The sequence below is a fragment of the Stegodyphus dumicola genome, chromosome 2 (genome assembly GCF_044657685.1).
Source record: "Stegodyphus dumicola isolate Sdum_Otavi_A_Nest chromosome 2, ASM4465768v1".
Lineage (NCBI taxonomy): Eukaryota > Metazoa > Arthropoda > Arachnida > Araneae > Eresidae > Stegodyphus > Stegodyphus dumicola.
In genome coordinates this window covers 89728537-89752667 of record NC_140769.1, presented here as the reverse complement: position 1 = coordinate 89752667, position 24131 = coordinate 89728537, and the positions used below count along the sequence as shown (strand labels likewise).

The window sequence follows — 24131 nt, the reverse complement described above, 5'->3', positions numbered from 1 at the left end:
TTTAAGCTCATCGTTTTAATTTTATATATCTTATTTGTAATTAGGCACATAGGTCAGATTAAGTTTTTATTAAATAGAGTAACACATGCAAGGGCTATCTGCCTAAAGAGAGAGATGCCATAGCGGAGGAATTTTGAAGAAAAACTGACCTTTGAGTGGGTATTAAAAATAATGCATATAATTTTCATTCAAATTATATTCATATATTTTTTTTTTTATGTAAAACTTTCGGGTGTATGCTAAATTAGTGTAAATTACTTTACACGAAAAATATAGTGAATGCACAGAAATTAAAGATTTGCACATGCCGGAAATGAAAAATAGGAAATATGTATGGGTATTTATGCATGTGCTTGCAAAAAGCATGTATCTGCCTTTGACAAAATACATAAATATTCATTAAATTATTTATAAATGTATTTGAAATGAAGAATTTATTCACTTATAAACAACTGTAAAAGTACAGTGAAGAAATCTAATTATTAAATGTATCTAATTTATAATGATTATAAATGTTATCTGAACATATAATAACCTTAATATTGAATTGTAAACATAAATTGAAATCCTGCTGACAAATACGTTATAAAACTATTTAAGCAAGAATTGTTCGTATTGTAAAGCAGTCTGTTAAAAGGTATTGTAAAGCAAATGCTATGCGCACTTAAGAACGTAATAAAGAGTTTTGGAATATGTATTGTTGAAATGAAGGGTAAAAAAAAATCTGATAAGTATAATTAAAAAAATTATTCCCCTTACATTTTATAATAACTAAGTTACAAGTTTTAAATAATAATTAAAAAAAAATTATTTTATTCCCTTTCAGAAATGTTCAGAGAAAGTTAAGTACTATTTAAAGTATTTCCCTAATTCCTAATAATTCTCTAATTTAAAATGAACCGAATAGAGCATTAATTATAAATTGACTTACATTTTTCGATTTAAAAGATGCCTCAGAAGCCAAAAGATCATGTCATATTTAAGAAAGTATTTTAGGAAGAAGCTCTATAAATAGAAAAGAAATAATGCATAATTTTAATATTAATAATACAATAAACTTTGATCTTAATTTTTGTACCTTAACCGAATAAAATCGAATTACCTTATTTTTTTCTAATGTAATTAACGAAAACTTGTGAAAATATTTCATTCAAATTAAACCATTCTGAGAAAACTGTCCTGTGAAAAGTATAGCATTTAATTCCGTTCAGAATGAAATGTTGTTTAAAAATATGCTGTTTTCATATACTTAGGACTCTGAAATGTTGTAGAAAAAGAAAATATATACATTTATATGTATATTTACGACGTAATTACAAAATATTTACATCCGAACGCATCAAATCCCATTGAACTCAATGGTAAATGACTCAATGTTTTGGTCACCACGTAGGGATCGCCGGTGCTTCAGAGCAGAGTACGGGAGAAACTTGCTTAGGGCTACTCCATCTAACTTCCTACCTCCATGTTCTTTCTTTTCTTTTTGGGGGAAGGGGGGTAAACGCAACCATCTAGATGCGTTTTCTAGTTTTTGCCAAGAGAAAGATGTATGAAAACAAATACAAATGTCGCATGATATAGTACCACTTTAGACTTCTACAAATAAAGTTTAATTTATATGTTCCGGATAAAAAGCACATAAAGAAATAAATCTTTATCTTTAGTTCTCTAATTTGCATATCTCACTCCACCGATACTCCTTTAAGTCACTTTTAGCAGTGACATTCGTCGAATAATTCATTATGATCATCCAAATGCTGACCTAAAATATAAAACACTTTCGCAGTCTGCGTTAAAGGTCGACAGCATTTAAAACAGATACGCCCATCATAATTATCTGCATATTATTAACCTTCACATTACTAACAAGCGTAAGTAAGAAAAGTCAGCAGGAAAAGGTGACCGAAAAAGAAGAAGCAAAGAAAGATGTTGGCGGTTCGCAAGAGGCGTTTTTCTGATTCGTAACAGGAAGTCCTCTGACGGTGTGTGTTTGGCCAAAAGTGAATCGGAAATAAAGCATCGGTGATAGAATAAACATATTACTTTCCAACTAAGACTATAATCTTCCTCTGAATTAACGATTAACTATGCAACAAAAGTACCTGTTTTAAAAACATTTCTCCTTTTATCTAACAAAAAATTCTGTACATCAAATATTACTTAACTATATAACATTTAGAAAATATTCATAGCTACAATTAAAAATAGGAATATCAATAGAAAAGTGTATAAGCTTCAATAGTTTAACTCATACAAAACCCAATAAATAACCCGATCCCGCAGTTAACAAAGTATTACAAGTTTGAGCCCTGATAAATGCAATTTTTTCCTCTTTTAATATGGCCTAAATGACTAAGAATATATTTCTGTGCTTTCGGAAGAGAGATATTCCTATTCCATTCTTCAAAAACATTGTGCACGGTACTAAAATTTTGAAGTTTATACCGGGAGAAAATCAGCCGACGCAGAAATCAGTTGGGACGCCTTTAAATGCTTATCTGTCCCCAAAATAGATAAAATCACAAACCAAGATTTACAACTTGGTCGAGCTATAGTTCGACCGTCTAAGCGCAACCATGGTTAGCATTCTGCCAAAACATACAGATTCATCCAAAAGGAGTGGTATTACTTGCTGCGACGGGAAAGATCTTTTCTTCTCCGGAAAGAGCTATACTGGAGGGAAAGAGAGTCCCCATCCTTTCACCTTATTTTGAGAATAATTCGGTCCGAATGGCGCATGCGTGTTTGCGCTCATGGTCGAGGATGAGGCGGTCGAACTATAAAAAGATAATGTTCAGCAGATTTTGCTGAGACACGTGGCTCAAAGCAGAACAATTTGCAGAATCTTATATGAAAACCATTGAGCGGCATATAAATACAAATACATTGTGAGCCTTGATGAGGCATGGATTTATCTAAACAACATAACAAGTCTATTTATTATGAAAAACGAAATGAAAAAAATAAAAGATACCTGATTACCTCACCTAAGAAACCTGATTCCGTGAAGGCAAAGAAAAGTGTAAGTAAGGAGCTTAAAATTGTCGCAAGATTCTCTTACAGCGAGAAATCAATAATAAGAAGCGTGAAAAATAATGTTTAAAATCACCTCAACAAATTATTAAGAGAAAGTTTTATTTCTTATATTTACAGAAGAAACTTCAATTCTTTATCCCAACGACTTTCAAAGAGTTAAACGTCGTCAAGACAAAGTAGTATGGCAGGAAGTCATATTTCAAAAAGTATCACTGCATTCCTTGAGAATGACTGAGAAAATGTATGTATTGCACTGAAAATGTATGTATTGCACTGAAAATGCACAAAATGTATGTATTGCATGCATACATTTTCAGTGGATTTCTGCGAAGTCCCTTGACGTTTCACCTATTTCACCTATGGACTATTGTGGCTTTGGTCTCTTGAAAAGAGCTCTTTCCAAAGCTTCCAGTAAAAAAGCTTTACGTTTATATACACGCGAAGAAAGTTGTTCTAAAAATTTTAAAGTTTGTTCCTGCCATACTACTTAAAGACTAGACTGTTGAAAATTCAGACAGGTGAACTTGAAGAATATGGAACGTTAATGTTACATTCTGAAATTAGATGGTTTAGTAACGGAAAAGTTTTTTAAGCGCTTCTTTCAGAGATAAAACAGTTCCTTAAGATCCAGAAACGAAACTTATGAAGAACTTAATGATCATAGCTGGTTATCTGATGTAGCCTTTCTTACAGTCATAACAACCAAAATAATAAACTAAATCTTCAGAGCAAATAAAGGACTATTATTGAGTTAATAAAAAGTATGCACGCATTTAAATCAAAATTAAATTTGTAAATATCCCACATAAAGAAACGTAGTTTTTTCCCTCTTTATAAATTTATAGAACTACATCACGAAATATAAGAAAATTGAAACAATTAAATATTCTGAAAATCGTGTCGATCTTAAGAAAAATTTCCTAATCAGATTTTCCGATTTTTGTAAAATTCAGCCAATTCTTCGTTCACTTCAAATGCATTCATCATTTCGAAAGTATATTTCACCAGTACTTTCGAAATATCGCAACAGATTGCAGATACATTAAATAAAAAATCTAGTCATGTAGAAATGGAAATAATTGATTTTTAGTCCAAATCACTTAAAGGTATTTCTCCCGCCTTCTTAGCGTGCCTTCGTGGTGTAGTGGCTGCACGCTGGGCGCATATTCCAGAGGTCCGTGGTTCAATTACCGGCGAAGGCGTTGCTTATTTTTCAAGTCTCTTGCTTCCGAAAAATAGCTAATGTCTTTACACAACAACTAAACAAATTTTCCTTTTTTCAAAGGTTAAATTGTTTTGGATCAACTTATTTCTGCGAAAGTGATTTTTCAACAATGAACTTGTTAAAAATCAAAGCTCAGATCCTAGAAATGTAGATCTGAACTTTGATTTTTAACAAACTGCATGAATTTAACCATAACATTATAGTTATTAGAATGCAATAAACTCGCACGTGACATGCAGCATAAGGTTTCACATTAAAATATGCTTTTCCTGTTTTTAATTCGCTTCTTACTGAATTTGTAATAACTAGTAATAAACAAAATACCTATGTACTCTTTTTATTTAACATAATATACCACATATTTTTACAGTTTATGCGTTACATACATATAATTGAAATATTAAAAAAGGAACATATCATTGTGGCTTGCCAAAATTTTTAAAATTCTAAATTAGCTTGCGTCGAGTTAAAGGTTGGGCACCACTGCTATAGAGCCTACATAGAATTTTTTGAAGGCAGGAAATTAGGGAAAGGTCAGCTATGCTCTCGCTGAGATTCGAACTTGGAATTCCCAATTTTGCTAGCCAAAGGTATTTCCAGCTACACCACGAACGCACGAGGGAGAAGAGGGAAAATTCCTTATACAGTTACAGATTTGAAGTTATACATCAAATTATATTTATCATAATACAATCAAAAGCCTTTAATCCGGACTCGTCGGGACTTCGGCGACTCCGGATTATCGATTTTTCCGGATTATAGATCATCAGTTTAAATCTGGTAAGATGGCATGCAGAAATATTAAAATTAAAAATATGAAACCGTAATTTATGAAATAAAGAGCAATTATGATATAAGAGGTATCAAAATTTAGGAAAAAAAAGCTTAATATTTATTTGTTTACACTTTATTAAACATTTTTTTCAACGCGCGCATGCGTAAAGCATACATTACGCATAGTCAAAATTAGAAAATTGCAACGAGAAAACTATTTGAAGTGTATTCGTGATATTTATAATGACGAGGAATTTTATTTAAATCATATCAAAGACGGAGTGCCTCGAGATGAAATACTACATTTAGTAAGGAATTATAAGCCGAATAAAATAAAAACATCTGCCCTGAAGATAAGGATAGTGCTGACAGATCAACTTCCAGTTCATTGCGAGCCGCGACGTCCCCCCCCCCACCCGCGCACAGCAACGTGAAATTGATAAACAGATTTCGGAATGGTTAGAGAAACAAAGGAGCCTTTATCCATTTTTTGTAGCAATTCCACTTTTTGTTTGATGGACATCGAAACATGCTTTTCCTTTGTAGAGCCAGCATCGGCAATTCTATTTGACATAATCGAAAGTTCCAACTTACTTTTATAAAATTGCTCTAACAGTCTGCAAAAAATAATAAGCCGGTTCCAGTTCGAAGATTAAGGAACAACGTAATCTGCAACATTAACTGAAATAGATAATTAGATAACTTTAACTTAGCTTATACCGTCCGTTATACATTAAACGCGCATGTAGAAACGTATTATGCGCATGCGTACACGCATATGCACATGCGTAAACGTATTACGCGCATGCGTGAACGCATTATGCGTTGAGGCATGCGCAGAAAGTTTGTAGCTTTGAGGTCCGGATTATGGGTGTCCGGATTAACGACTTTTGACTGTATAAAGTAAGCTACTATTTAATAAACGTCACTTATTTTTCACTTTCATTTATATTTTGCGTCCGAGGAGGAACAATGAAAATACTTTTATATCTCTGAAGGCAAACTTCAAGATAACAAGAAAATTAAATTCAAAATATACATACTTCACAAGAATATGAAATGCAAAATAAACTTATCAGAAAAGAACATAAAAATGCAAAATAGACCTGCGTGCAATGCAAAACAAGTTTCCTGATTAAAATTGCAAGTCTGCATTGTATGAAACTGTAAAAGACCAGATTTTTACGATTTCTTCTGGCAACAGACAAAGAAGTTAGCTCTTTATTAGTTTCTAGAGAAGAAATAATACATTTTGTACATAAATTTAGGATACGTAAATTCAGTTTTTGACATGCAAAGAAACGAAATTTTCATCGCTCACCAGGTTCTTTTTATGATTTTATTATATAATTTTTAAATTTGAAAACGAATATGAGCTGAAGCAAAATTATTCTTGTTTTAGTATGCGCTAAAATATGGCAAAATAAATGATGAAAATTACAAAGGATTGTAGAATTACAATGCATTAAAGAGAAAAAGTAAATCACGAAAATGTATAATAAACAGGTAAGTACTGACGGCACCGAAACGTTTTACAGAACAGCCCTCTTCCCATGAAGAAATGTCTGATTATATGTGTTGTCTAACTTAACACCCAAGTTTATATTTTCCGTGTAAAGGCTAATTTAGACTGCAACTTTTTCAGAATCAATTTATAAACCACTTATTGCAGATTATTGCTTATCCTAGAAAATATTCCTCTTGAGACATTTAATGCAGATAAAATGAATTAAAATTAAATTAAGAAATTCACGTAAATAGTAGATGCTCTTTGATGATAATTTGAATACATATTTAATATAATTTAAAAAAATTAAGTTACTAAATTTATGCTTATTGTCAGAGCAACTAATGCTAAAAAACATATTTCATTAAAAGTACTTCAATATCTGGACACTTTTACTTATTTTGTATGAAACGTTTCAAAACTTTTCATATTAAATATTTAACAATTTTTACTGCAAAACGGTTACGCCCCACTTACGCGGTTTATTTTTGATGTATTGCTTTAGTCCCGTTCTACCCTTGAATTCGATTTTGAATTCATACTGACACGTTCTTTATCTTATTTCATGTTCACGCTGACATATTCTTCTTTTTAAGTTCGTACGAGGTGCATCTAAATCAATGGCCTAATTTTATATAGTCCACCATAACCAGGCTTGCCACAGGGTAAATTTTTGTTGTTGTCGTCGACATGAAGATTTTGTCTCCAAGTTCGAAACTGATTCCGAGACATACTGTCTGCAGTCAAGAGGAATCTTGTTGAGTCACTCCAATAATAGCTGTATGCAGACATAAACACAAAGCCAATCATGAAATGAACTCCTACAAATACTCTCCGTTTCACCTTTATTTCTGTTTATTGAATCTACTTTTTTTGCAGATGAATTTTTTTTAGTTTGATTGACCAAATTATCAAATATACTGTTCATCACACAAAAAAAGTTTAAATATTCATATGGTAAATAATTCAAGCTCTATAGCTGAAAATTCTCTTTGAAATGTAGAATTAATTTTTTCATTTTTAATTCAAACAGTTTCTTTTTTGAATTACACATTTTCTTTTTTTTTTCCCTTACCTTTTGTCTCACTAGCTGGCTCAAGATTTGTTTATCATTATTTAATTTCATAATTTCTAGTTATCATCTTCCAAATAATTTTTATAGTCAACATCTATCGCATTTTCTGGTTCTTCTTTTAATCCGATCTCAATTAATTTATTCCCAACATTGAAACACATCAGTTAACTGACTATGAACTAGATTTCGGATTTCACCATCCTTAGATAAATCATCAGCAGCATTTTCACTAATTACCTAATCGGAATCTTTGAATTCAACATCTGAAGAATTTGTATTCATCAACAAATAAACTACTTGAAAAATTGATAAAGAATTTTGACTTACACTTTAACATTTTGAAAAAAAAAAATCACATAAAACCATGAACCCAATATTTACTCATAAATGTATCTTAAACGTAACTGCGGCAGAACACTGGAAACAATAGTAAAAATCAAAAATAAGCGACAGAACCAAGAAATGTTGAGTTGTACTGATACCATTTAGAATCATAACTTTTCAATCAATAAAAATACCAAAATTTTGAAAGAAAGATTAATTAAAAAATTTTAAATCACTTAAATAAACATCAGAAAATAAAATAAAAAAATGTATTTGATTTCGTTAATTCACTTCATTTGCTCCAAAAATGAAACTTATTTCGTCATCCTTATCCAGAAAAAGAAAAATTTAAACAAGCATAATTTTATTCATTGACAGGGATAATGCAACCATCCACTGGTAGAAAATGAAAATATACTGCGGTGGGAATATGTGTATAGATTTATAAGTCTTCATTTGCAATAAATGAGAATTTTAGTTTGGGTGGGAAAAAAAAAATCGTAAATGTTTTGATTCCAATTGGCATCACTGGAACTGTTAACATCACTGTCACTGTGTTAAGTGATTCTTTCGTGAAAAGGGAGATTATTTCTCCTGGTACACTGATTTTCAGAACCTTCTTTATTAATCATGTCTTCATTTCATCCACGAGTTTATGCTTTCAAGCATGACATAAATGATATTGGAAAAATAACATATCATAGATATTATGAAAATTCGTATAAATATAAACACTTCTTAAAATCTTTTGTATAATAGTTCAAAATGCACCTCTTCCCACATCCAACTTTTATCAAAATTATTCCATATCGAAAAATGAAGAAGCGTTTAATATCAAATTTTATAGGACTAACTTATGCGCTTCGAAGGGACTAAAGCTCACAGACGGTACTCCCCGTTTTCGAAATTTTTCAGCTGTAGCAGTAAATGATTATCACTCATAAAGAATATGTAAAAAAATAATCAAATTTTATTTACCTAAACATATACAGAAATTATACTGAAAATTTCATTTTGCTCAAAAAATTGTACAGGTGTTACCATCAAATAGGTGTTAATACAACCTACTAAAAGTTCTTAAGGTTAGTATTCAGTATATTTTTTTATAGCTACAAAAAAAGTGGAAAAACGCAATTACACGTTACAAGGACACAATATAAAACACTGCTTAAATATATAATTGCACTGCACGTCTCGCAAGTTGAACACCATCTCATTTGTTACTGATTTGTACGATAAGCTGACCATGTGGCCATGTTTCGATTGACCATGTGACCATATCTATGCTTAGTTACAGTACTATCTGCGATCAAACTAACACATACTAAAACATATCAAGCTTCATACGCAGTTTAACTGTTTTCAAATTCGACGAAGAAAATAGCTATCTTCTTTAACCATGAAAGCAATTTTTCAATCTTAGAAGCTCTTTAACTGATACGAGATGCACAAAAGATCCGACGCTTTAAAACACCTACCAGGCATTTCAGAAAAATAGTTTTAAATTGGAAGATGTAAGTACATGATAGGAATGAAACTGGAACAAATGGCTTTTTTGCTCGAAAAATACACTTGAAATAAGCTATAGTCAAATCAAAATGAAGCACATAATTTCATTCGCTTGAATACAAAAATTTTATTAACTGATATTTTTTGGTCGATGACAAAAGTTTAAATAGTCTATGTCTACCTAATAAATTCTGAGAACAAAATGGCTTCATAAAATGAAGTCACAATACATTTCAGTGTCAGATACTTTGAACATATAGCTAACTCTGAAGTTATAAATGCTCACACATAACGACACTGATAATATTTCAAATTAATTCAAATTTCAAATTAAATTGTAAATGTTTTCGGAAGGGTTTGCAATTCAAACATCCGCACAGACTAACTCGAGACTAACTATCTCGCGCTCGCACTCTAGACGAGGCAGTAATTGACTGCGGACCAGCAGGGTTTATATAGCTTTTGGCTTGTGTTCGAGAATATTCTAGGCTAAACTGGTAAGAATTCATTCCAGAAGGTTCTCCATCCGTCCATGGCATACGGCCAATTTTGTCGCCAAATGGGCGATTTCTCGCCAAATGTGGCAACCCTGCCCTCTTTGCTATTTTATGGCAACCCTAAAACTGCTTTGCGGGGAAGCCATCTTAGCGCACCTGGACATTTCGTAACAATATGCTAGGGTAAAAGTTTTAATGACTTTTATATTAAGAGAGTCCCTTAATTACAAAATTACAGAAACAATAAAAAATTTATTTTCAGTTGAAAAAATTAGAAAATAGCTTATTATCTGTATTCGTAACTCACAAACTGCTAGCTCAAGGTAACTTTAAACAGTGCGGTAAATGCGCCAAGCGATTCAGCTACTTCTTAGACCTAGCTCAAAAGTTGCAAAATCAATAACAATAGAAAAATGGAAATATAATCAAAAGCAAACAGACGAAAAATTATGCTTTTCTTGTTCGTCAGATTTCTCGCAACATAAGAATATAGTAATCTCCTTAAAGACGGAAAAATATTTTAGCAAAATAGTTAATTCTAACAACTGAGTTAGTTAAAAACGTGCATCGCTCTATAAGGTTAAAATAGCAAATCATTTGCATCGAGGTGAAACAATATTCTGTTTGTAAAGAAATCAATCGGAAATTATGATTCGAAAGAAATATAGCTTCATAAATTAATTAAATTTCTTTATATAATAACAAAAACTCTCAATTATTCGCGGCAGGTTATTCTGTAAGCTAAATACTAGGACTAGACGCCATTGTTTTTCTAATTTCATTGGCTGTCGACAAATATGTCTCCAGCAACAATATACTCTTGTCATGCCCTATGAACATGAATCCGGTGCAGGTGCCACAGACATGTATCAGAGATATATGTTTCTCTGCACAGATGGGCTGGCGCAGGCGCCACCGACTTGTAGAGATACTTGCTCGGAAATATGTCTCCTCATGTAAACGGGACTTAACGAAGATTTTCACTGAGTGCAAACTAAACGCCATAAAAGGGAATATTGATTCAGATTAATTAGCAACTTAGATTAGTTTTTATACTTACCTAATTTGATCACAAAGAATAAAAATTAGGGATTAAAATATTCAGAATTAATAAGTCTTATTTTTCCTGTGTGATCTTTCATTTAAAGCTATAAAGATTTCATATATGAAAAAAATAAATATCAAATGAATGAATCCATACATATTTACTTTAGATTAAGAGAAATGGGAAAAAAATGCTTACCGAATTTTGAAAACTACGACAGCTTTCCTTTGCAGTATGGCATGGAAGCTGAATCAATCACACAGAATTCTTTCAGCTGAGAATGTAGCAATAGGTACCTCAGAAATATTCTGCAAAAGTTTAACAGATTTTTAAATATAAAAAATTTAGTTGCGTTAAATTGACTGCAATTCAAAATTTTATGAAAAAGAATGAAAATAATTATGGGCCATGTTAAGTCCCTCTGAAGCCAGATGGCGCTGCCATCGTTACTGTTTACAAAAAGAATGTTAATTACTTGGGAGTTGGCTTCAATGGCGAAGCAGAGAGTGATTGTGGGAGCCTGAGCGTCTTTAAAAAATTAGTATAATAAAGATAAAGATATGTTACAAAGTAGTTTGTAAATTAGTTTAATTGAGAGTTACAGTCCATTTAGAAATAAATCGCTGGACCATTTGAGTGGTCCAGTAGAGCCGGAGAGATATCAGCTAAATAAATAATCTAGTGTAAAACAGTGAGTTTGCCATTTTCTTTCAGTGGAATTTGTGTTTGTGGATTATAGCCAGTTGCTGAAAGAAAGGGGTAAGTAAAAACCCTTTAAACTCTATTCATTATTAACTGTTGCATTTAGTAAATTCTGAATTAAGTTTGTGTGATAATTTGTTATTGATAAGTGTAGCGAAAATGGCTACGAAACTGAAAGATGTTCTCACTAAAAAGAGAACACAAAAAACTATCTTATCGAAGTTGCAAAAGAAACTTTGTGAGCCAGATTTAAGTGTTAGTGATTTAGAATTGTTAAAAACTAAATTTAACAATCTGCAAAATGAATTCGATAATATTTTTGATTCTATTATCAATTTAAGTAGTAAAGAAAATATCGAAAAAATCTTCAGTGAGCAAGATGAAATCAATAGTAGTATTATTGATATAGAATTTGAAATAAATAATAGATTGTCGAACGTTGTTAAAGAAAAAAAAGTAGAAAATGCAGTAATTTCTGAAAATACTGTTGTGCGTTTACCTAAGATTTCGTTACCGACATTTTCAGGAGAAATGCATTCTTGGCTTTCCTTTAAGGACATTTTTAAAGCGAGTATTGATCAAAACCCAAATTTATCAGATGCTGTAAAATTGCAATATTTGAAATCAGCACTGAAAGGAGATGCTTTTAGAATTATCCAAACGATAGCTATAACGGATAATAATTATAAGTTAGCGTGGTCTCTCCTTGAAGAAAGATACTCGAATCCTAGAGAACAAGTGTATGCTCATCTTAAAAGATTTATGAGTATTCCCGTTATTCAAAACGAGTCAGCTTCTGCGATTCTAAATTTAATTGATGTTACAAGTGAAGTTGTAAGATCGTTAGAATATTTAGAACAAAAGTTAGATGGGGTTTCATCCGCTATATTTGCCTTTATTCTTAGCCAGAAACTTGATCAGAATACTAAGTTATGGTGAGAAAGGAATTTAAAGAAAGAAAAAATACCGAACATTACAGAGTTATTAGAATTTCTAAAGGATCACGCGAGGACATTAAACGCTTCTAGAATTCCAGTAATGTCTAAATCAAAAGCTTCAGTAAGTCAATCAAAGGTTTCTTCAATGGTTTCATGTGTGACTGAAAAACGTGCTTTAATTTGTAAACTGTGTAATGTGGAACATAAATTATTTAAATGCCCTAAATTTCAAAAATTCAGCTTAAAGGATAGAGTCGAGTATGTTAAAAAGCACAACTTATGTTTATGCTGTTTTGGAAATCATGGAGTGAGAAATTGCCGTTCAAATTACTCTTGCAGGCTATGCAAAAAAAACACAATTCGTTACTGTGTTATGAGCGAGAAAAAGTTTCGATTTCCCAAAATAGAGAGAGTTGCGAAATCGCCTCTCTGTCGGATCAAAAGTCAGATGCCAGTTCGTCTACGGAAGTAGCGAAACTGAACGCTCACGCAAAGCCATTTATAAATAAGGATAGCGAGTGTTTTATGACAGCTAATGTAAATAAAAATTTTAATGCCGTTAATAGAGTCCTACTATCGACAGCGATTGTTTATATTAAGGGAAATGAAGGAGAAATATTTCCAGCCAGGACATTGCTTGACAGTGGAAGTATGATTCATCTTTGTTCATCGGAATTAGCTGAGAAGCTTCATTTGCAAAGAGAAAATGTAAACGTATCAGTAGGATGTTTATCTGGGATTTCAACAACGGTGAAATCAAAAATAAGTGCGGTTATTTTAAATAGAGGAAACACATACAGTCGTAAACTAGATTTTTTCGTAATTCCGAAAATTACTCATTTGATGCCTTCTAGACAAATTGATGTCTGTAATATTGAGATTCCACAAGGAGTTACGTTAGCTGATCCAGACTTTCACAAACCGGGTAAAATTCAGTTGCTTTTAGGATCTGAAATATTTTTCGATTTGATAAGATCCGGGCAAATTTATGTACCAAATACAAATTTAGTGTTACAAAACTCAGCATTTGGGTATTTGGTAAGCGGTAGCATTGAAGATTTACCACATGAGAAACAATTAATGCATTGTGGGTTAATTTATGACAATGTCGAAGCACAGTTGAAGAAGTTCTTTGATTTGGAATCAATTGGTATCAGAGATGATTCCAATTCTTACGATGAAGAAAAAGCATTAGAGATATTCAACAAAACTGTTAGTTTCAAAGATGGTCGTTATATTGTTAGTCTGCCTTGGAAGAAACGTTGGGAACATTTAGGCGACAATTTTGGTGTCGCAGAAAAAAGAATAAAAATCCTGATGAGAAAAATGCAGCATGATAATACATTATACCTGAAATATAGAGAAACTTTAGAAGAGTACCTAAATCAAGGGATAATAGAAAGAGTATTAGATTCTACGAAACCAGTAAACAAGCCAGTTTTTTACATGCCGCATCAGGCAGTTTATAGAGAAGAAAGCATTACAACAAAAATGCGTATTGTATTTGATGCGAGCTCACATGAAATAGGTAGTCTGTCCCTGAATGATTGTTTGTGGCCAGGTATTAATCTGAATCAAAATATATTTCACTTGCTGATATATTTTAGACTTAATAGAGTTGCAATCTTAGGAGATATCGAAAAGGCATTTTTACAGATCGTGTTAGCTGAGAAAGATCGAGATGCAGTTAGATTTTTATTTGTTAAGAATATTGATACACCTTTGCAGAATACCGACGATCAGCTAGAAGTGTATAGATTTAAGCGTGTGCTCTTTGGTGTTAATTCCAGTCCTTTTTTGTTAGCGGCAACTATAAAGCTGCATATCCAAAAGTACAGAAATGTGTATCCCTATACCTTTCAAATTCTTGATACATGTATGTATGTTGATGAACTTGTTACAGGAGCAGATGATGTATCAGAAGCCTTAAAAACTTCAAGGGAAGCAAAGGAAATTATGCGTGGAGCTGGGATGAATCTACGCAAATGGGTGACGAATGATTATCATTTAGCTAAAAAATGGGAAGAAGAAAATTTTGATATTCATCCCCTAAGCTCAAATGAAAAGATAGAGACTTCTTGTTTGACGAAAATTTCGAGGAGAAAGAAAAGTACCAAACGCTTCATCCTCCAAACAGCTGGAAAAATATATGATCCTCTTGGACTCATCACACCATTCACTGTTAGAATAAAGCTTTTACTACAAAAGCTATGGTTACGTAAATTACCATGGGATGAAGAGCTTCCTTCTGATTTGAACGACGAGTGGTCTGAGTGGTGTAGCGAGCTTTCAGAACTTAGTAACATTAGTGTTCCAAGATTTGCTTTGGATTCATGTGATGAAAATATAGAGATCCATGTTTTTTCTGACGCAAGTCAAAAGTTGTATGGTGCAGCCGTTTACGTAAAGGTACAGAATCAAGAAAAAAATTTCTGTGAATTTGCTGGCTTCCAAGAGCAGAGTTTCACTTGTCAAAAAAGTTTCCTTCCCTCGACTTGAATTGCTGGGTGCAGTGATTGCTGCAAGATTGGGAACGGAAGTTAAAAAAGTTTTAGATCGTAAAGGTTCATCTAATATCTTTTTTTGGAGTGATTCTAAAGTTACACTGTATTGGATCAAAGGATCAAGCAGAAGATGGAAGTCTTTCGTTGAAAATCGCGTCGACGAAATTCAGAAGTTGACTAATCCAGATTCATGGTTTTATTGTTCAACCAAAGACAATCCAGCCGATCTTCTAACGCGTGGAGTTAGTGCCTCTTCTCTAGTGAACAATTCTAAGTGGTGGACTTGTGCAGAAATTTTTACAGAGCCGCATCTTCCCTACAAGTGCTTACAACCAATAGTTCCAGAGGTTGAGAACCTAACACCAAATGAAAGGGAGTCCTTTGTGCAAGAAAGCAAAAGTTCTAGTGACATTAATGACATTTCTGAGAGAACTATGTTGATCGACATGAACTCTAACGTTTTAGACGAACTCTTGAATATTTGTAACAATTATTATAGAATAATTAATGTTCTTTCTTATATTTTTAGGTTTATTTGTAATTGCAGGAAAGGTGAATCAAGAAAGGTAGGCCCTCTTCAACTAGAGGAGGTAAGAATAGCTGAGGAAATGCTTATTAAGCATGAGCAGAAGGTTCTATTTTGTAAAAAAGACATAACAGGTAACTTAAAAAATTTACATCCCTTTGTGGATCGTAAAGGAATAATTCGCGTTGGTGGCCGTCTTGAAAAAGCTTCTTTACCATTTTCTCAGAAATATCCTGCAATCCTACCAAAAAATTCTAAGCTAAGTAAGATTTATTTTTCTAGTGTGCACAGAAGATTATTGCATGCTGGCCCCCAAGGATTATTGAATGCAGTACGTTTAAAATTTTGGCCATTAGGTGGTAGAGATTTGGCGCGAAAAACAGTACATCTTTGTGTGACGTGCTTTAAATGCAAACCGATTTTGTCTTCACAGATTATGGGCAATTTGCCATACGAGAGAGTTAATAGATCACCCCCATTTAGTGTTTCAGGTTTGGATCTATGCAGTCCCTTTTATGTGACTTACAAGCATCAGAGAAAGGGCGTGCTAAATAAAATTTACATTTGTGTATGTATATGTTTTGTGACACGAGCTGTTCATCTTGAGATTTAACTGCTAGTGCTTTAATTGTCAGATTTAACTGCTAGTGCTTTAATTGCCACTCTTAAACGTTTCATGGCCAGACGTGGCAAATGTGCGAAAATATTCACTGATAATGCCCCTAATTTTGTAGGAGCAAATTCTCTGTTGAAGAAATTTTACAATGTAATTAATTTTTCTGATAAAACTTTGGCCACATATTTCACGTCCGAAAGAATAGACTGGAACTTTATACCTCCCAAGTCCCCTCATTTCGGACGGCTATGGGAAGCCGGTGTAAAGTCCGTAAAGTATCATTTAAAGAGAACGAGAGGAAATTTGCGTTTTACATATGAGGAGTTTGAAACTATAATTGTGCAGGTAGAGGGAATACTAAATTCGAGACCTCTTACACCTATTTCCAATGATTTTGATTGTTATGACGTTTTGACCCCAGGTCATTTTTTAATAGGGAGATCAATACACACGATTCCGGAGCCAATGATAATAGACGTAAATGAAAATCGGTTAAGCCGGTGGCAGAGAACAACGAAGGTAGTTCAAATTATTTGGAAGAAATGGTCAAATGACTATTTAGGAACTCTGCAGCAGAGAAACAAGTGGATGATAGAGAAGGACAATATTTCTGTTGGTACTATGGTACTTGTCAAGGAGGATTATCTGCCAATTTGCAAATGGATATTAGGTCGGGTTATTAAAGTCTATCATGGATCTGACAATAAAGTAAGAACGGTTAAAATCAAAAATCAAAACAAAATCAGGAGAATTAAAAAGAGCGATAACAAAGATCGCCGTTCTTCCGATAGAAAACTGAAATGATATTTTTGCATGTGTATTGTATTGTTATAGTATTGTAATAGCTGTAGTTATAGTAATAGTATATTATGTTGTTTATAAGTATATTAACTTTGTTAAGAATGTTTGTATAATTTCTTGAAATTTTGTAATTTCAATCCGGGGGAGTGTTAAGTCCCTCTGAAGCCAGATGGCGCTGCCATCGTTACTGTTTACAAAAAGAATGTTAATTACTTGGGAGTTGGCTTCAATGGCGAAGCAGAGAGTGATTGTGGGAGCCTGAGCGTCTCTCAAAAATTAGTATAATAAAGATAAAGATATGTTACAAAGTAGTTTGTAAATTAGTTTAATTGAGAGTTACAGTCCATTTAGAAATCGCCGGATCAGGCCATTGCGCACGAGTTTCAATGCAATACATTGAAAAAAGTGATGCGGACACCCACATGGCATCCTTGCACAGCCTATTAAATTGTACACAATATTTCCTCCACTTCATTTAAACTTATTTTCTCGAATTTCATTGCAGATATATTTTCATTCAATCAATTCTGCCCTCACTCGGCGGCAAGACAAAAATACATAAAAACTCAAAACATCTTCATTAAAAATTGTTAAATACAAAAAAAATCTAAAATACCAAATAAAGTTAAAAACAATTTTTTTTTACAATTAAAATTCAAAGTTTTAATATTGAGATTAAGAGAGCCAAAATAAGCAATACATCCAACGGGCAGAAAGATACAAACAATGCACAAAAATTTTAATTTAACTTTCGGTCTCACTGGGGAGAGAACACTGAAACTGCTGTACCGACTTCATTCACTACACTACTAAGAGTTTCAAATCTAAACAAATGCGCACCACGTTAGGTTTAGCTACACATACACTTTTAAATTGTTGATAATTTTAGAGCTATTGCATCCAGATTAATTAAAGGCATAAAAAAACATTAACGGGAACATAAGAACAACATAACTCAATCCCTTATAAAGCAAAAAATCGCAGTTTACCTACATATAAGAATTAAAATATATAGCTCACCGAGACGAGTAAGAAGGTGGGTATACATATACAAACAGAGACGTATCGCGCAGCCGATTGCAATAAAAAAGGAAGACTAGACGTTACAACTAGACGTTATAGCAGTTCCATATACAAAATTTCAACGTACTAAGACTGATCGTTTTTGAGTTATGTGAGATACATATGTATATACGGACGTCACGAAAAAAATCCCTTCTGAATCTATTTCATTTCTTACAAACTTTTCTCGGAAGTAGAGGGAAGAGGTCCACTTTAAATAAAATAAAATAAAATAAATAAATAAATAAATAAAACATAAAACTTCAACGACATTCTTCATTACTCGATGGGTGAGGGAAGGGGTAAAAAAAAGAAAGAAAGAGGGAAACTAAGGTGAACATATCTTCTGTATCTAACATACATCTACGTACAATCATCAACCATTAATGGATTCCTCAATATTCATTGAGGAATCCATTAATCACTCCACTCTCCTCTTATCACCAAGTGTCAAAACGTTTCTAACCTGATTTTTTTTTTTTTTTTTTTTTTAATTTAAGCAGTATATTTTAAATGCTAGATAAATTTGGGAACTGAAAATCTTTCTTTATTTTAATTATGCTATAAAAGTATATTATGAGCCAAACGGCGTTAGCCCAGAGGGGCTATTAATTTCAAATCGGCATTTTGCGTCGATTCACTTTTCAGACTATTGCCATCAAATATTATCGCCGTGTATTGTATTTAAAGAAACTAAATCATGAAGAATCTGCATGAATGCGTATGTTTCTCGCATTGTGAAAAAACAACGAATTTTGAAAAACGTAGTCCTCCAACCGATTATGGGCACTTGGAAATCCAAACTTTAAATTTCGAATTTGTTAAATTTGTGATTAACAAACTCAACGATTTCAACGCGAGCAATGGCAACACTGTACGGGAAAAAAACATTTTTATCTCCAGTGCGCGAGACTCTGCATCGAAAATTCTAAATATAAGTTACTTTGCTGTTTTTAAATATTTTGTGATATTGCTGCTGAATTGAATTTTACGGTTTAAGTACGAAGAACATGATATTTAATAAATAAAGTTAACACACAAAACGTTAAAAACGCCCTTTTGGATGTAATATAAAATCTGAAAGCTTTCAGATTTTTTTTTTTTTAATTTATTACATCTAATACATATTATGTATTATTTATATATATTTTATTATATTATTTATATATATTATTGAATACAATAAAGAAAATGTTTCTGTTGATTTCACTACGCTTTTCTGATGCCTAAATTTAAATGTTTTAACCGCTTTTTATTCACCTTTTTCCTCTTGGGAGAGATGGAATTTCGCAATGGCGTAAAACAATTGATCTACATGTTCAAAAGCTTTATGATGATCTCAGTAGCTGAGCTTTCAGTTATACTGAAGAAACAAGCTAACTAGAGGTCTTTTCTCTTGAGATTAGCTCTGATGATCGAAATTATTTCACTTTGAATTGATACGGCAAAGCATATAAGGGCTATCTACCTAAGAGAATGGATGCCTTCATGGAAAAGTTTTAAATTGACTTCGTATGTACGAAAAATTGACTCGTGTTTATGTTACACATGAGAAAAAACACGACAGCATCAATTAGGCAGTATTTGAACGTGGTTTGAATTAACAGGGTTCAGGAATCTCAGCCACTTGGCCAAAGATGGATCTTTAATAATACAAATTACACAGAAAAATTTAACATGAATTATCTTACTAACAGTAAAAATGATTTCTACAATGTTTAAAAATTTTATTAAAATAAGCATGAATAAGATTTGCAAGACTATAACGCATCACTAAAAAATCATCTAAAAGAACCTTATTTACAATGTAACACAAGTCTATTATAAAAATTTCTGACATCCATCCATATTTCATTTATTTTATTTACAAAAGGCATTAATGAACAATAAAATAACGGCAAAATTCGTGGTTTTATTAGAAGAGAGGCTGAAACACCTTTAAAACAAAACTCAGAGAAACAATGTAATTCGACTTTTAATTATCAGAATGTGGAGAACCTATCAATAGATACGAAAGAATTTTAGCTTCAGGATCTGGAAAATCATAAAAATGCTCAGGATTGCCTTTACGTACATAAGAATAATGACATTCCACGATCAAGCTGATTTTTTACAAAATGAGCAAAAGGTCAATCAAATCTAACTACACTATTTGATCAATTTGTTTCCAAAATGCAAATACTGGCACGATGTCGTCCAAAGGCGCGGTAGTCGTTTTGCACAAAAATGTAATTCTTCTCAGACTTCTCCAATTCAGGGTTTGATCAAATCAAAACGAAGTTATGGCGATGAAATAATATTACCATTTAAAAACTCTCTGACATGTAAAACTAAATGTCTTAGAAGTAGGGCAGACAATAATGGTGGTGGTACGATGGTCGTTTATATCAAGAATAAAGACATATTATCTCATCATAAAATAAATAAATAAACAAAACATCAAAATTTCTGAAACAGTTGCAAAAATGCCAGAGCAATGTTGCAAAGAAACAACTCTTTCTCATTATCAGTTTTTGTCCTTGACGCCTCAATAGGAAGATGATTCTAGTCAGCTCAGTTTAGGATTTTTCAGTTGTTACAGCGACTTTTCCATTACAGCAAATTGTATGAGAAAGGTTTGATGACAAGCAGTTAAAATTCACTTTAACCCGTGAATTCCCAAAGCATTTCAATCTGCAGGAACATTAAATATTTCAGTAATGTAACCGTTATTGGTGCACACAATGTTATATTATGTATGGGGTGGAATACGATGAACTGATGTACAGTAGAATCCCGATTATCCGCGCTGCCCGCTCTCTTCGTCTTAATCTTACTGACACGTACACTTCCACCCACTCGCCATTGTTAGTTTAAGCCTGATAGTGTTTGCGAACCGGTCGAGTTAATTTCTTATCTTTTATTGTGTTCAGTGCTTGTGCTTTTTGGTTTTGTGTTTTTCGTTACGAGATTTAAAATGTCAGTAAAACGAAAGAAGGTTGTGTTGACGATTGCGCAAAAACTAGAATTAATTTCCAAAGTAGCAAACGGCGCTACAAGGCAGCAGATGGAATTGAATTACGGAATCGCGGAAACAACAGTGCGTGACATTCTAAAGCAAAAAGACAAACTGGTGAACTTTGCATCAATGTCGGACAGTGCTTCCGAAATAAAAACGCGAAAAACTATGAAGGGTTCTACCTTTGATGAGCTAGACACGGAATTGACAGAGTGGTTAGCTCAAGTTCGAAAAGGGGGTACTCCTGTAAATGGTCCTATCATTGAGGCGAACGCAAAAACCTTTTCTGAGTTGTTAGGCCTGAAAGAAAATTTTGATGCGTCTTCTGGCTGGTTGACTCGTTTTAGGCAGCGAAATGGAATTCGAGAAATTGGACTTCACGGGGAGAATATATTAAGCGTAATAAGCTAAAATATTAAGTGTTAGTTAAACATTTCCTGCTGTTTATTTTACGTTTTATTGTACATAAAAGGATTTTTCAAAGTTTGAATGACTGTTTTCTTATTTGCTATACCCGTTTTTAGCTTTTTTCGGATTATCTGCGTTTTTTGTTATCCGCGGCGGCCGCGCCACCCGATTCCGCGGATAATCGGGAATGTACTGTATTCATTTATCTGCAAGAATTTAAAAAATCTATGTCAGCTTCATCGAGACATACAAAATCTTCGAGATTTGACAGAATCTTTGACAGCATCAAGATGAATATTACAATCAAACTTATTTTTCTACAGTTGAATGAACATCGAATTTATCTGGTTGATGAAGTTATTGAAATCGATCCAATGGTTGCTTCCATGGTTGGTTTTCGCTGTACTTAACGTATCTTCCAGAAACGCACCCCTTCCCTAGCAAATATCCCTTGCAGTGATTTGCCATGTTCGAATAAATTGAACTTTTGAAAGAGCTAAATATTGTGTTCACTTATAGAAGAATGAAACTCACTTCCGCAAAATTTAATTACCATCTTACTGAAGGCTTACCGAGGGCTGATCCTATAATCACTAAACATTGGTAGTTCGAGCCGGGGTGAGATCGCTTCGAACAGGATGGCTGCGAAAACGTTTTCGCTGCTTTTCCCATACGTAATTAGAACATGAGCCAGCTTCTCTTGAAACATTCTTTACGAAAGCTTCCCTTTCGCACAGGCCTCATATGCTTTGCCATTATTCAAAATAAATCAATCCACCGTATTGAAAGTATTAAATCGTATATATACGAGGTAAGGGAGATGGCATATCCTAGTAAATTTAAAAAGATAGCATTTATTCTCGAGATACTCACTTTTCTTAAGAACTTAGTTGTCACATGTTATTTCAATTTTACATGTTTCATTGTATTGTTTTGTATCGCATGCAATCAATCATACTCGTTTTTCTTGTTTGCATTTACGTGTTATGTTACTATGTAACACACCAAATAAATTATTAAACTTTATTCGGCAGTATTTGAGAAATCAGTGTTTTTATGCATTTAAAAATAACCTGAAACATTAGTGTAAAGGTTTGAGCAATCTACTGCAGTTGGGTGATTATTTAATTTATGGCAAAGGATCTGTTGTTTATTTTAAGGAACAGCTTTTAGGATAGAATTTTCTAATGCATATAATTCATATTAAACTTACACATTGACTAAATTTCAATAAGCATCACGCAGCAAGATCGCTTCAAAAGGACTGAAAGAGAAGAAATTTTGCCACTATCCCATTCTTCGATTTCTTCTCAGGTCTAGACATTTTCATAATATGTATCAGTTCTTGAATATAGCCATAACTTGACTGAAAGGAGGAACTGATTGCTTGTCTGATTTAATTTACAATTAAGTGAAACGAAGGCACCATTCATTTCATGCTCAATATTTGGCAAGAACTTGGTTGGTTTTGGTACTATAGCTGTAAGTTTCTCCCATATATTTAGAATTAAATTTCGTTGTTGCAATGCCTGCATGGAGGATAAGGTGAAAACATGTTTCTATTGATAAGATGTATCTCCGATGTTTATGAAATATGTATTTTACAAATTAGCTGTAAAAAGACTAGGTCTGTTGTTGTATTTTAATTAGACGTATAAAGCCTCAATCGCCCGACCGGTATAATGGTTAGTGTCGCTGACTGCTGTGCCGAAAGGCCGGGGTTCGAACCCGGAGATGGCATGGATGTTTGTAAATGTATAATGTTCGTGTAGCATGGGGGCACTCTAAACATGCGGCGAGCCGAAAGTCCTCCCGAGAGGTTGGAGGTAGGAGAAGAGGGATGGGAAACCCGGCCCCCGTTGTGATTTCCATCAAAAGTGGGTGCAGAACTAAACTAAGTCGCACTATCACCTGCATAGGTGCTCAAGGCTGTTGTCAACGAAACGCGTAATCTTGTGCTCCATGCCACGAGGAATTTCGTGGGCTTGGGCTGACTATGGGTCAGACAAATGAGCATCAGGCAACAACAACAATAATAAAGCCTCAAAACCGGTGATATTTATTTTAATTAACAACTAAAAATCAGCGTTTTTAGTATTCAGACGTCTAATGCAGTGTTGCAGTTATTGTTATTGGATTACTCTCAGAATATCATCGTGTGTTTAATTTTATTCCGCTTTCGTTACCATAATATATATATATTCATTAACACGTTGAGCGCCACGCGTATTTCTTAGGCAATCCCGTTCAGGCCACGCGCGCCGCTTAAAAGCGCTGGTATTGCAGAGCAAGTGATTTTTATAGCAGTAGAAGATAGTTTACGTTTGGAACGTGATTCATTCAACACGTTATGCGCCAAATCTGTTTTGTTTTCTTTGTTTGTTTTGTTTAGCCAACTAGATAACATTTTATCGAAATAGATTCGTGGCCGGTGTTCCCTTTACAACAAACCAGTTCATTGCAGTTTTTGGCCCCGTGCAGACAAAAATTTTCTTTAAACCTAAGCGTCAAAATGTCAGTTCGAGAGTGTGAAACCGATAGCAGCAGTAAAATTACTCTTGCTAGAAAACTACCCAGAGAGAAT

General features: G+C 33.3%; 1 protein-coding gene across 2 annotated transcripts in view; it reads right to left on the bottom strand.

Moving 5' to 3' along the window:
• Positions 1 to 24131, bottom strand: part of LOC118186200 (band 3 anion transport protein-like) — a 422199-nt gene that overhangs the window by 271335 nt on the left and 126733 nt on the right. For both annotated transcript variants that reach the window (XM_035356272.2, XM_085810867.1), the window contains one exon: positions 11191 to 11300. The gene's annotated coding sequence lies outside the window, so the exon portion shown is untranslated. The remainder of the gene's footprint in view (positions 1 to 11190; positions 11301 to 24131) is intronic.